This window comes from Nematolebias whitei, chromosome 7 (genome assembly GCF_014905685.2).
Source record: "Nematolebias whitei isolate Nwh7 chromosome 7, NemWhi1, whole genome shotgun sequence".
NCBI classification, from domain to species: Eukaryota; Metazoa; Chordata; class Actinopteri; order Cyprinodontiformes; family Rivulidae; genus Nematolebias; species Nematolebias whitei.
In genome coordinates, this window is record NC_056504.1 from 49,715,940 (window position 1) to 49,730,801 (window position 14,862).

The 14,862-nt window shown below is 41.4% G+C and overlaps 1 protein-coding gene across 1 annotated transcript in view; it reads right to left on the minus strand.

Annotated features, from left to right (window-relative positions):
- LOC119412046 (centromere protein P) overlaps positions 1-14,862 on the minus strand; it is a 106,377-nt gene that overhangs the window by 49,650 nt on the left and 41,865 nt on the right. The gene's annotated exons all lie outside the window — the stretch shown is intronic.

Here is a 14,862-nt window from a genome sequence, read left to right on the forward strand (position 1 = left end):
TGGGAGGGCAGTGGGAGGACAGTGGAAAGACAGTGGGAGGACAGTGGGAGGGCAGTGGGAGGACTTCTCCCCCATGGTTTCTCTGAGCATGACCTGTCCCTGTGACAAAGACCGTCTCAAATCACGTCAGCGAGATCTGTTGTCTTAAGGTCTTGTGAATTATAAAGACACTATTTGTCTGAGGCTTATCTTTTAGTCTTTGTTTCTGCCTGTCTGACAGGGAGTAACACACACAGGTGTGTGGTTTCCATGGTGACGACAGTGAGCCACTCTTCATCTATACATCAGATGTTTGTGTTTTCTTTGGACCTCTGAGTTGGACAGAGGGGTCTTTAAGCTCGTCTGCTGATGGAAACAACAATAAAGACGACGGCTCAGAAAGGACCAGGAAGACGCTCAAACCGACGACAGAGTCCGTCTCTGGGGGTTTGTTCCTGCAAGCTGCGGTAGGTGCATGTTGTTCCTGTTAAAACCTCTGAGAGGTGCTGATCACTAACGCTGGACATGAAAACGTTCTTCATTCTGTACTCGCTCAGTGAACCGTGTGGGAACGATGAACGTGAGCTGCCCAAACAGCCGCCGACCCCCTGCAACCCAACACCTGCCACCGTTACCTGAGAACCGGTCCTCGCAGGTGAGGAAGTTAGGGTTAGCTGCAGTACAGTACCGCAGCGCTCAGCCGAGTCGCCCTTTCACTGTTTGGATTCTTTAAAGCAAGCGAGGGGGGAGCGGCCCGACCCCGTCTCCAGGAAACATATGGAACAGATCTGCTGGTTGGCGGGCCTCGTCCTGCCACGTCTCACAGCCACACACACACACACACACACACACACACACGCACACATACACACACACACACACACACACACACACACACACACACACACACACAGTCCTAACGTTTTACCTCCCTTCACCCTCTGATTCCTCGGCCTCCTGCTTCACATCTCTTCCTCCTCCGTCCATGATTCAACAACCAGCTGACTCTCTCAGATCGTAAAAAGGGAAAAAAATAACATTTAAGTTGATAAAGTTTTAATTAGTTAAGAAGTTATTTTATTTGAGTGCAATCTGCTACTTTGCCACTAGATGTCACTAAAGTCAACGGTGTTATTTTACAGGGAAAATTACAAATAAAATCAGTGAGCCACCTACATATTTTTTTTATTTAGCCTTTATTTATCCAGGTTAGTCTCATTGAGCCACGAGAACTCATTTTCAAGAGAGACCTGTTTAGGGAGCAGATGGTGGGGATTAAGGGCCTTGCTCATGGGCCCAGAGTGGGGCGAATGAGGGTGGGGGCAAGTGTGGGTGTTTCACCTACCCCACCCACAATTTTGATGTTGTCGGGGCCGGGGCGTGAACCGGCGATCTTCGGATCACAAGCCCACCTCTCTAACCTCTGCGCCACCACCCCCCATATACTGAGATAATTAAAAAAAAAAACTTTAATAATAACTTTTTAGCAAAATTCAACAAAAACACAACTTAAGAAAGAATAAAATGACGTAGAGACCAAAGACTACGGGTGAACGGATCTGAAGTTAGAGGGACTTTGGTGAAATAAAAAATAAAGCCGTTTCATGGACATGGTGGTTTTTAAAAACAAATTTTAATCTATAACTGATGCTGATACAGACATTTAAATCTAAACTCTCTCTCTATGTTAGAAATTTAACAGTTTGTACATTAACAGTAGTGATCGTTACAAATCTAATATGATGCCATTTGAATATAAATTATTTAACTTTAATTAACTTAACAGAATAGAATAGAATTAATTTTTAATATCTACCATGGTGGACGTTTTCCTCTGGCTCAACAGACTTAACAGTACAGCAATTTTTTTTTATTTATTTTTAGGAATTAACTTAAATCTTGACATAAATCCTGAAATCAGTCAGAACCAGGTCAAATGTAACCTCCTCGTATGTCTGGGTCCAAGTCGGTACTCTGATTTAAAACACTGTTTGACTGGGACCAAAAAGACACAAATAATATAATAAATCTATTGTATAATATAATATAAATTATACACTTACAAGTATATATAATTCAAAATCTTACTTCTTACCTACAAAGCTCTCAATAACTTAACGCCATCTTATATTAAATATCTTATTGTTCCATATTTTCCTAACAGAGCACTTCACTCTCAGACAGTAGGTTTACTTGTGGTTCCTAGAGTTTCCAAAAGCAGAATAGGAGGCAGATCTTTCAGTTCTCAGGCTCCTCTCTTGTAGAAACAACTTCCAGTTTCTGTCCGTGAGGCTGACACATTGGCCAGTTTAAGACTGGGATTAAGACTTTCCTTTTTGATAAATCCTATAGTTAGGGTCGGCTTGGGTTTCCTGGGCTATCCCTTAGTTGTGCTGCTATAGGCTTAGACTGCTGGAGGACAAATTTACCTCATTTCCTCTCTCTGCCGCTGTCTTTACTTGCTCCACTCTTCCTGTTTGTATTTGTAATTATTTATATCTTAACATGTTTTTTGTTTTTCCTCCTATAGAAAGTTCACCTGGACCTGTCATTCTGTCTGTTTCTACTTCCTGTCCTCTCAAACCAGCCGGTTGAAGTGGATGGCCGCTCGTCCTGAGCCTGGTTCTGCTGGAGGTTTCTTCCTGATAAAAGATAGTTTTTTCTTTCCACTGTCTCCTCTGTGCTCGCTCAGGATGGGAGACTGTGGCGAAGTGACGATTCAACACAAACTGCTGCTTCCTCAGAGAGAGAACTTTTACTGATTGTCTTTTATAATGTCCGTGAATGTTTCTGTTCAGTTCCCTGAGACGAGTTCTGCTGGGACTTGGAGCTAAAGAAAGAAACTGAATTGAACAGATTATTGTCAATCAGCTACTTCAAATCAGACGTTCCAGGAGAGAGGGAAACATAAAGTTCTGTAACAGGAGTCTTTCTGAGAAAAGGAAGAAATATTTTATAGATCCATCCAGTTGGTCATGAAAGATCTTAGCATGTTTCTTAAATCTGGACCAATGAGACCAAATGTGTCCTGTTAAACCTGTTAAATAAATTAAACCAGCATTTTTGAAGGAATGCATGTCGCCCGCTACCTTTCAGGCCAAACTTTTAAACAGAGGTCTTGCAGGATTCATCAGCACAACAAAAACAGCAAAATAAATAAACCATTTAAAAAAACAAGACAACAAGATTCAGGAAATGTTTATAAAGAAAAAACATTTTTAGCTTGAGTCCGGCCACCGAGGACCTTTTGTTGCTCTACAAGAATTAAAAAGAGCCGTCAGAGGCTCATTTGATGTATTTTTGTTGTTTTTAATTTTAATGAAGACCGTCCTGCTGCTGCCAACGCACCCAAACAACTAATGAGCCAGAGTCTCCGCAGACTTCTGCAGAAGAATCAAACACTTCAGGACGCCAGCGTCACAGCAACCAACTCTCAGGAGTTGGAGAAAATTAGACATTTAGGCTTTCTGAGCTCAGTCGGCACACAGCTACCGTCCAAAAACACACCGCGAACTGAAACGTACACCGCCGACTTCTCCCGGGCCGAGCCAAGACTAAACGAGGCCAGAGAAATTAAAATGTTTACAGGCGAAGACTGAGAGGTCTGTTTGTTCATGTGAGAGAATCCCAGCGCTGATGCCTTCTGCAGGGAGAAGGCTGACATGAAAAATGAGCAACAGCGACGGCGAGCCAGCTGCCGTCTGGCTGGAGTGGAAAACCTGGCGAATGATGAGCATGTGAGAAACGTTTCAGAGTCTGAGAGTCAAAAAAAACACGAGTGGCAACGAGCAAATTATTCAAAGCACTAAAGTAGCAGACAATCCCGGAGCCTTCATTACAAAGATTGTTGTGTTGACGCCCAAAATAAAATGAAATCAATGTTTCTGACAAACCTTCAGGTTATATTTTACTCTGATCTGAGGCTTTACAGTTTGTTGGTATCTCTATTATTATTGTTTATCTTATTTGTTTACACATTGTTTTTTAACATTTTAGGGACTTTTTGTGTGAATCTTTTTATCTGTTGCTGCTGTTACACTTGAATTTCCCACCTGTGGGACAATAAAGGCTGTTTCTATTCTATCCTAATTATATTAATTATATTACAGGTAATGTACCTGTAATTATATCATATATTAATTATATTACAGGTAATATATTGTCGTACCTGTAAACACTGAGCTCAAAGAAGCAACAGATTTAAAAAGTCCATTTTAAAAAACTTAAAGAACTTAACCCAGAATAAAGCTGTAAGGGTTAAATGGTGTCCATATGAGACTCGGTGACTCCAGAGCTAGTCTGAGCCGGGTTTCTCTCGTTTCTAAGGTTATTAAAGGGGGGGTGACACCCGATGACAGCGGTGGTTATTAAAGGACCTGTACAATGATGTGACAAAAACAAAAAGAGCTCTGTAACTCTGTCAACGTTACAAACGTTGAGATAAAAGTGGTGCAGTAGTCGCTGAGAGTCATACCCAACACATACTCCAAGAACTAACAGACTGTATGACATCTCATCGTACTGTAAGAGAGCAGACAGAACATTTTCTAAATGAAAAACTGTTATATTTCTGTAATGTATCATCATAAAATAATCTTAATTCAAAAGTCAGGCTTAATAAGATACATTTAAGGATTGATAGGTTTCTAATTTAATTTGTCCTCATCAAGGTACAAGGCTGAAAAATAAACATGTTCAAATCTGGTAATATTAAATGTTTTCTTGCTGGTAAATATTTAAATCTCCATATATGCCTGAAAGTACTTCAACACTTGCAGTAAGAATACAGCGTAGCATCATTTATCTGGCAGTACATGTGAATAAAATTGGGAAAAGGGAGAAATATGGAGTGAGATGACCGTGGCCAGAATCACAGACTCGTTGTTTTAGCCAGTAGCCGGTACATTAAAGCCAGAGCTTCTGCAGAACGCTCCAATAAAAAGAGATTTTATCCAGATGGAGTCAGATGCTGAGGAGACAGTTGTGTTCTCCTCATCACAATTAGCACTGAAGGAAACGTTCAAGACCACGATGTTCTATTAAACACACATGATTACATTAACATGGGAACTTCCCAGAATTCCCCTGCCTCCAAATAACACGTGACTTCAACCACAAGAAATAATATCGCAGCTCAAATGGAACTGTGGCGTGAAGCGGCAGCTACTGTACCGCTCGACACACGTGACCGACCGTACGATAATTAGACAAACAAATGCTCCCAATAACCCAAGAATTTGAAGCTTCAGCAAAAAGTGGGAGAGAAGGAAAACCCAGGCCCGTTAAATCTGTTATTTTTGTAATTATTTAACTTTTCCCCTAAATAAAATGTAAACTGAAATCAGTCTTTCAGACAAAAATAACATCTGCATTTCTTGCACTGTACTGTTTGACTCCAACCGGCTTAGTTAAAGATAAAGACTGGGACTATCCGAGAAATGTTTTATTATAAATCACCTGTCAGGAGCAACTCACGGCAGGAGACCAACATTAAAGCTCATTTAATCGACTGGTTCTCAGGCAACACTTCACAGTATTTAAATTTAATTTAGGAGAACAACAAAAGGTTCTTTCTGAACCAAAAGCAAATCTTGAACTATGTTTGAGCTAAAGAAAGAAAATGCTGGGAATGCTGGGACTTCAGAAGTCACCAGGGGACTGGGAGCAACTCTCCATTACCAACGCCGACTGGAGTCCAGTCAGCCAGTAATACTCTCCACATGTTTCATGCTGATTTAGTCCAAACCAGCATGTCCCAGTAGACGGGTTAATTAGAGCCGGTGTGTTGTCCAGCGCCCATCATGGAGACACTAACAGTGCTGACACAACACAGAGTCAAGACAGGAAAAATTCTAAAAGATTTGTCTTATTTACAGCTCGAGTGCTCAACTTTTCCACTAAAATACTAAAACACCAGCCTGCACCAGTTACCAGAATTACAGGTATTAAGGGTGTTTCATTTCACAAATCACTCTTATAGTTTTTAAACAAAGTGCTTCAGGCTCATAACGAGACTTTTTTCCTGTAAAAAGTATAATTACACAGCTCAAGCTACATGTGCGCTGGTATAAAGTTGTTCTAGTTAACAGTCCATAAAACTAAATTATAAAAAATACAATAATTCACAATTAATAACAAGGCCCTAATCAAGCATTGGCATCATAGCCTAAAAATATTAAAGTAATCTACTTTATCATCTGTAAAAGGCAAGAAAATCCAAACTTGCATGTGAAAGGTGCATGAGTGCAAATTGGGAACCATTTTGTACCCAACAGGTAAAAAAAATCAATAACTAGGTTTAATCAAACCACGACTAAAGGCTGAATCGTACAGCAATTAATTATTGGTGTTATTTTTGATCATGTCTTTTATCCCCCACATTAAAAACGTTACTAGAACCTCCTTCTTCCACCTGCGTAATATCACTAACATTAGAAACATCTGATCTAAAGATGATGCAGAAAAACTGGTCCATGCATTTGTCACGTCTAGACTGGACTGTTGCAATGGTTTATTATCTGGGTGTCCAAATACTTCTTTAAAACGTCTTCAGTTGATCCAACATGCTGCTGCCAGAGTCGTAACTGGAGTTACTGGGAGAGATTATATTTCTCCAGTTTTAGCTTCTCTCCAGTGGCTCCCTGTCAAATCCAGAATAGAATTCAAAATCTTACTTCTAACCTACAAAGCTCTCAACAACCTAGCTCCATCTTATATTACAGATCTTATTGTTCCATATTTTACTAACAGAGCACTTTGCTCTCAGACTGCAGGTTTACTTGTGGTTCCTACAGTTTCTAAAAGCAGAATGGGAGGAAGATCTTTCAGTTCTCAGGCTCCTCTCTTGTGGAACCAACTTCCAATCTCTGTCTGTGAGTCTGACACATTGTTCAGTTTGAAGACTGGGATTAAGACTTTCCTTTTTGCTAAATCCTATAGTTAGGGTCGGCTTGGGTTTCCTGAGCTGTCCCTTAGTTCTGCTGCTATAGGCTTAGACTGCTGGAGAACAAACTGACCACACTTTTCACTCTGCTACTGTCTTTACTTACTCTGCTCAACCTGTTTTGTATTTGTAATTATTTTTTCTATCCTAACGTGTTTTTTTCGTCTTTCAGGTACATCTGGACCTATATCTGGACCTGGACCTACATCTGGACCTGGACCTATATCTGGACCTGGACTTACATTTGGACCTGGACCTATATCTGGACCTACCATTCTGTTTCCGTCTGTCTCTCCTTCCTGTCCTCTCAAACCAGCAGATGGTCTCTTGTCCTGAGCTGGTTCTGCTGGAGGTTTCTTCCTGTTAAAGGGAGTTTTTCTTTCCACTGTCTCCACTGTGCTTGCTCAGGATGGGAGACTGCAACGAAGTGAAGATTCATCTTGTCTGCTGGATTCCTTAGATAGAGAACTTTACTAATTGGCTTTTATGTGAATGTTTCTGTAAAGTCCCTGAGACAACGTTGTTGTGATTTGGCGCTATAGAAATAAACTGAATTGAATTAAATGCTGAATCGTATGGTGACTATCGATCAACAGAGGACGTCATCTCCTCTGTGGTCCACACTGCTCTCACCCACCTGGAGCAGAAGTCCGTATGCTCTTTGTGGACTTCACGTCTGCCTTCAACACCATGATCCCCAAAACCCTGATGGACAAACTACTCACACTAGGACTAAGCCCCTCCATTTGCAACTGGGTACTAGACTTTTTAACAAACAGACAGACCTCAGTCTGTGAGGATCCACAACTTCTCCTCCACAAAAATCCTCAGCACTGGCTCCCCTCAGGGATGTGTGCTGAGCCCTCTCCTGTTTACTCTGCTCACGTATGACTGTGCACCTACTTATCCAGGCTGTCACATTGTAAAGTTTGCAGATGATACAGCGGTGGTGGGATGCATCACAAACAATGATGAGTCCAGCTACAGACAGGAGGTGGAACACTTGGAGAGCTGGTGCAAGAAGAACAACCTTCACATCAATGTGAAGAAGACGAAGGAGATGGTTGTGGACTTCAGAAGGAACAAAAACATCTACACCCCCCGAACATAAGAGGATCTGCAGTGGAAGTGGTCTCCAGCTACAAGTACTTGGGTGTACACATGAATGACAACCTCAGCTGGAGCAACAACACCACCAGCCTGATGAAGAAAGCTCATCAGAGACTCTACTTCCTCAGGCGGCTGAGACGAGCTGGTCTGGAAGCTCAGTCCTCACCTCCTTCTACAGGTGTGCAGTGGAGAGCATCCTGTGCTCCAGCATCAACGTGTGGCATGGAGGCTGCACAGCTGCAGAAAGAAAAGCTTTGCAGAGAGTGGTGAAGGCTGCACAGAAGATGTTGGAGTCAGTCTCCCCACCATCACAGACATCTACACCTCCAGATGCAGGAAGAGGGCCACCTGCATCATGAAGGACCTCACTCACCCAGCACACACACTTTTTGTCCTGCTCCCCTCAGGAAGGAGGTTGAGGAGCATTAAGTGTAGAACCACTAGACTGAGGAACAGCTTCTACCCTGAGGCTGTTAGACTCATGAATCTCTAACCAGAATAATCACTGTGAAAAATCACATCATGTTGCTGCTGATCTGTTTCATGTTGCTGCTGATCTGTTTCAATGTTGCTGCTGATCTGTTTCATGTTGCTGCTGATCTGTTTCATGTTGCTGTTTTCATGCGTGCTCATCTGTTCACACAGACTCATGTCCGTGCTGCTGTTCAGCGTATTGTGTTTATTGTTTTTATGTTATTAATGTTTAGTGTATTTTTAGTTTACTTTTTCTTAGTTCATATCTTAAGAGTTTATTACTGTTTTTCTTTTACATTTTATTGTTGGATGTAACTGGGACCCTGTGTACATAATTTTGTTCCACCACATGTACCACATGGGGTGCAAATGACAATAAAGAATCTCTGCATCTCTGACTAAAAGCTGAATCAAACAGCAACTAAATGTTGAATCGTACTACGACTAAAGGCTACGACGTATCAAGACTAAAGACTGAATTTTATTGTGTTGGATTTTGTGTATCAACATAAGAATCATATCAGACCAGTGACACAGAACTCTACATGTGAGGGTATGAATTGGCAGTGGGACAAATTTGCAGCCCTTAAACCACCAAAGTGCATTTCCACCTAAGATACTGGTCATGTTTTTTAGCATGATACACTATGTTCAGTTTAAATGAGAGCCGAAATGTGATTCTTAATGTCCATCACCTTCTGTCAGTAAGGGATTCAGGTTTTATTAGGGGTTAACGCCATAATCTTGAATAGAGCAATTTTAAGAATTCCTGTTTTTTCAAAACAACTCAGAGCTTTTAAACTCAGTTTAAACTCTAAATAAACCCCACAGGAGATCGGCATTAACGATCCTTCCTATTTCAACACATCTTATACTAGTCTGCCTCAAAACTAAAACATAAAGGGATCAAAAAGAGATCAGTCTCACTTTTCTGTTAACAGGAAGTAGAATGAGGACAAAAAATATAGTTCATAAAAGTTACAATTAGTACCTGTATCATTTAGATGTTCGTGGGTAAACGACAGAAACCCGGACCACACAGCCTGCAGTTCTGGCAACTGGAAAACCCTCGGGTGTGATGGTGAAGGTGTTGGGTCGTAAATCTCACGCTGAGATAAGAGTTTCCAGGCTCTGAGAACCACTAAGGACTGGTACAGTAACAGGAGCTACATGGAGATGGGAGATCCTGATGGGTCCACAACGATACAACACAAAGAAAACATCCCGTTTAATTTACTGCAACTGACAAAACGTTGACGGGTGAAACTCTAACATCCATCGACTTTCTTCTGTAAGACCCAACAGGATTTTCCTTTATAAAGATCTAAACGGACAAACTGTCAATCATTAAATATAGAAACGTAGAAGAGAAAACCAAAATTTAATAAAAAAGGTAAAGATGTGGCTCATTGGGGGTCACCATGGTAACCACCCAGCTGTAGCTGTCACTTCCTGATAGCACTCTTTATAAAAACATGTAGACAGAATTGCAGAGTAAAAATGTAGCCTCAGTTTCTGAGTGAAAACTATAAGTTGTACAGAAAAAGATCCCAAGCAGTGAGCAGTAGAAGGTTCTGATGGTACCACAGGTTCTGTATGATGGTTCTACGTGGTTTTATGGAGGAGATATGGCAAGCTAAGAGCCTTCACTTCCTGTTTGAAGAGAAAACTCTGACCTCAGAGACAATGGGAGTCCATGAGAGTTTGGGTGTGTGGTCTCTGACCTTGCAGGGGACTCGAGAGGAAACCTTCGGTCTTACAAAAGTGAGAAACACACTGGGTGGAAGATGGAAACACACACGTTTGTCATATTTTAATGTGGGTTTAAAGCTGAGAAGGAGCACCGTGCGCGTCGCACCGCCATATAAGTCGCATCAGTCCAAATACGTCTAATAAAGTGAAAAAAACCACACAAATACGTCGTTTCACCGTAGAAGTCGCATCTATTATGAGTCACCGCTGACAACCCGGAAATGTGGGCCTGTGTGCCAAAAATCGACTGGCTGCCAAATGGAGGCCGCGTGAGCGTGCACGGGAGGACTTCAACAAGAATTTAACAAGATTAACACTTAAAAACAATAATTTATTTGTTCGAAATTACAGCAAAGGTGTGTCTCAGTGTAACTTTTTCTTAATAAATGCACTCTGACGGTCAAATCGGCTGCATTTTAAAAGCCGATTCGCGGAAGCGAGAACACGCAGAGGGACGACACGCTGTGCATTTCTTCGAAATTTAACAAGTTAAGCATCTAAAACTATTATTTGTTAGCTCGACATTATAACAAAGGTGTGTCTCAGTGTAACTTTTACTTAATAAATACATTTCAATTGTCAAATCAGCTGCATTTCACCGGGGCGGTGCAGCAAAATGAAGCTGATTTGACGGATGCTCCAGGCAGACGACGGTGGCAGACTATGGCAAGCCGAGTGTGTTATTAATAGCCACTTTTACCTATTTGTAGTGGACTAGGCCCATGTCAAAAACTAAGTCTAAGGTCAAAAATCTTGACCTTAAGAACCTTGTGGGACAGGAACTGTCATTTCATTCATTTGAACTCAGAAATACAGGTTCACCCATCCTGAGACTTTCTTTCTTGAAGATTCAAGTGAAAAGAACACTCTCTTTTTATTATCATTACTATTTTACAAATATTGATAATCAAAGTGTCTTAGTTCAAACCATTTTAGATGTTGCAGTGAACTAATCAATTTTATTAACTGTGTAATGATTTTTATTCTCATGTCAAAGCTGTAACAGAATAATTATGCATTTTCTGATTTCTGCCTTTGAGTGAGCAAGTGTGCGTTTCCAAGGTTGGAGTCAAACGAAAAACAAGTTGTTGAACGAACTGTCATGTTTTAGAATCCTCTCAGACGTAAATAGAGAAGTTTTGGCACCTTTTCTGAAACGCGCCAAAACAAAACTCTCTCTGTCTGTGAGAACATTTCTGATCTTTCCATAACAATTCTTGTTTTTCGTCTAACCTCTTACGTCACAACACACACCCCGCCTGGTCGGTTCTGACCAATGGTAATACTCCCAAAAGTGAACCGGGAAACAGCTCTTTAAAATGTCAGTACTTCCTGGTCTACTCGGTCTTGGTTCTGTTGAAGTTCTGATGGAGTGCTGTTGGAGTTCTGCTGGATACACAGTCCAACCAGTTCTGTGAGAGACGGGATGATCCTGACAACAGAGCTCTTCCGAGTTCCATGGGATTATAACATTTTCCACTGAGGTGAATATGTGTCGAACAGAGCCTCGCCATTACTTCGGACGAGTAACAGCATCCTACTGAGACGCTGAAAGGGTGCGTTAAACGGAATCTCACCTGAGACATCTCCAGGTAAAGGAGCCGATTTCATCACCTAAGTGTACTGTAAGGAAAAGCTGAAGAAAGCCGGAGAGTGTCGATTCTGGTGAACACATTTCACCCCTCACACACCATCTTACTCCCTCTAAACTTCTTTCCATCTTTAAACTTTTCTATCAAGTAGAAATTCTTCCAGATATTTTAGAAATGTCTGTGTAAAATGCTCACCCACATTCATGTGGGTAAAAGATCATAATTGTACAGTTTTCATAAATGTCTGTGGTGAAGCAACGGAAAAATCATGGCCGTATGATTTTTCCTGATTGATTGCTTATGTTGTTATTTTCATAATTTGCCAAATTAATGTAAATGTTTGATGTTAAATTTTGATTCTGTAAATAAATGACCGCATTCATTTTGATGGGTCAAATATAAATGACGTCTCACGTTTGCATTTCCTTAAATTCAATGCACGTTTTATTCAGTCCAGAAAAATGAGGAATCCGTGTTAAATGATGAATATATCTGAGCATCTGTTCATCTACATATTACATGACACAATGGCATGCCATACTACTCAAGTACCATCTAGCGGCAGAAAATGGTGGTGTTCAATATTTTCAATGTCAGAATAAATGAAAACGGTCATATCTCAGTCAAAAATTGGTTCATGAATATGGAAAAAAATCCATAAATAAGTCGCTTCGGTGTATAAGTCGCAGGGCGTGCAAGTTATGCAATAAAACTGCAACTTATAGGCCGGAAAATACAGTAGTTAAAATTTTGTGATGAAAGAGAACGGCAGGAAGAAACCAACAGGAAAATAAAAATGCTCCTCAGATGCTTATGAAGTGGCATCCTTAAAAATCTTGAAGATTGATGTGGAGATCATTTGTTTTTGTTTGTTTTACTAATTTACAACATGTACAACCATCTGGCGTGAATTCAGTGTCGTATCAAATGACTGCGAAGTAACTGATGCCATGATCCATTTCACACAAACTTCAGTTCCAACACCTAATCTGATCCTTACACAAAGAAAACTCGTGGCGCACGTATTTGCAGCATGTAAACTTAGCAAAGACAAAGCTTAAATCTTTCCTTCCTCCTCGTGTAGCCCAACATCTGCTCTGCATTTGGTTGCAACAGCAGGAATCCTGCTGCATCTCTACAAGTCTTTAAACCAACTTAACAAAATCACAAACAATCTGTCAAAGCATAAACCACAAAAATCAAGTGATTTCTTTTAAAGATTCATCTAATGAGCACGTAAGATGGAAAAAAAAAACTTTCAACGTCCTCCTTTTTAACCTCTGAGTTACCAGGAAAAGACAAAAACATTCCAGACATTCAAGCCTAACCTGTTGTTTGTAAAACTGAAGTGGTGGTCTCCTTCAGGAGGCAGTCGTTCTGTTTTAACCATCAGGCCGTCCTGCGGGACCAAATTCCAAGGCTGATTGCCAGAATTTGAACCAAGACTCAGCAGAAGGAAAATAACTCATTTCTACAGTAAATTGGAGGACTGAACCCCTCTCCTGCTCAGGGACTCTGAGCAAAAAACAGCCTCAAAGAAAAAAATTTCTAATTATTTTCATTAAAAATAATAATTACAAGAAAAAAGAAGTAGAGAATTTTCTGGAACAAATTTTGACAAAAACTATCTAAAAGCTAAAATCCTGTTTTTCAACAATTCTAGAAAATAAATGAAAATAAATTCCATCTTTGTGACAAGACGGAGCAGGAGATGGACCATTGGAGCGTGGCCTGCTCTGAAGTAATGAGGGTGTTGCTCCGGTCTGTTGTGGTGACAAAGGAGCTGAGCTGAAAAGTAAAGTTCTCCATTTATTGGTAAGCCTACGTTCCAACCCTCACATTTTGCCACGAGGTTTGGATCAGAACTGAGAGGAACTGACAGAACACCATCCTGGATGAGAGAGGCTGAAACGAGCTTCCTCTGTAGGGCGGGGGGTGGGGGGGCTCAGCCTTTAGAGATGGGGTGAGGAGCTCCGTCATCTGGAGGAGTTCAGCGTAAAGCTGCTGCTCCTCCTCATTGAAAGGAGTCAGCTGAGGTGCTTCGGGCACATGATCAGGATGCCTCCCTGTAAAGTCTTCCAGGCACATTTCACTTGGAGGAGACGCAGAACAGGGATTTTAAACCCTCTTCAGAACACCTTTGGGCCCCCAGGAGGAGCTGGAGAGGGTCTCTGGGTTTCTCTCCTGAAACAGACGCCTCCCCAACTTGACAGAATGATTGACTGATTTATTTTTGCCGTATAGTGTCCTAAAACAAGAAATGGAGTTGGATATATTGAGGGAGTGTGTATACATGCAAGCACCATGCTCTATTATTCTACTGTATTTTAATAACCTTATAATGTATCACTGGTGTCAGTAGCAGCTGAGCACCCCCCACCCCTGACTGTTTGGGAATCAGTTTTGTTCTACAACGATATGAGGCTGCAAGCAGGTCCCTCGAGTGATGTCCGAACCCCAAACGTCTGATTAACCTGGAAAGGAAAGCTTCCAGTCCTCAACCGTGGATTTGCAGAGAGACGAGGGGCCGACCACAGGGGTCCAGGATCGTCCCCGCTGGGACTCAAACTGATTCCAAACTGACCGAGTGAGACTTCATCCAAACTAAATATTGGGTTTTAATAATGATGGAGCTAGAGTTCACTGTGGAGCTGAAAGGGCTCGGAGGTGCTTGTTTGGTTCAGAAAATCTGCAGCAAGGTCAACGAACGGATCGGGATCTGAAGATCCTGGACAGAAAGGGTTGAACCTGCTTGGGGACATGATCCAGCAGCGTCCCATTCAGATTACCCTTTTGTTGAGAAAACAACGGACTGTTAACAGTCGCAGCAAGACAAGAAAAAAGGAAAAGAATAGATGATGGTCAGACGACTGAATGGAGATATGGATGGACAGACAGACAGACAGATGGATGAACAGACAGACAGATGGATGAACAGACAGACAGTTGGATGAACAGACAGACGGACAGTTGGATGAACAGACAGACAGTTGGATGAACAGACAGACAGAC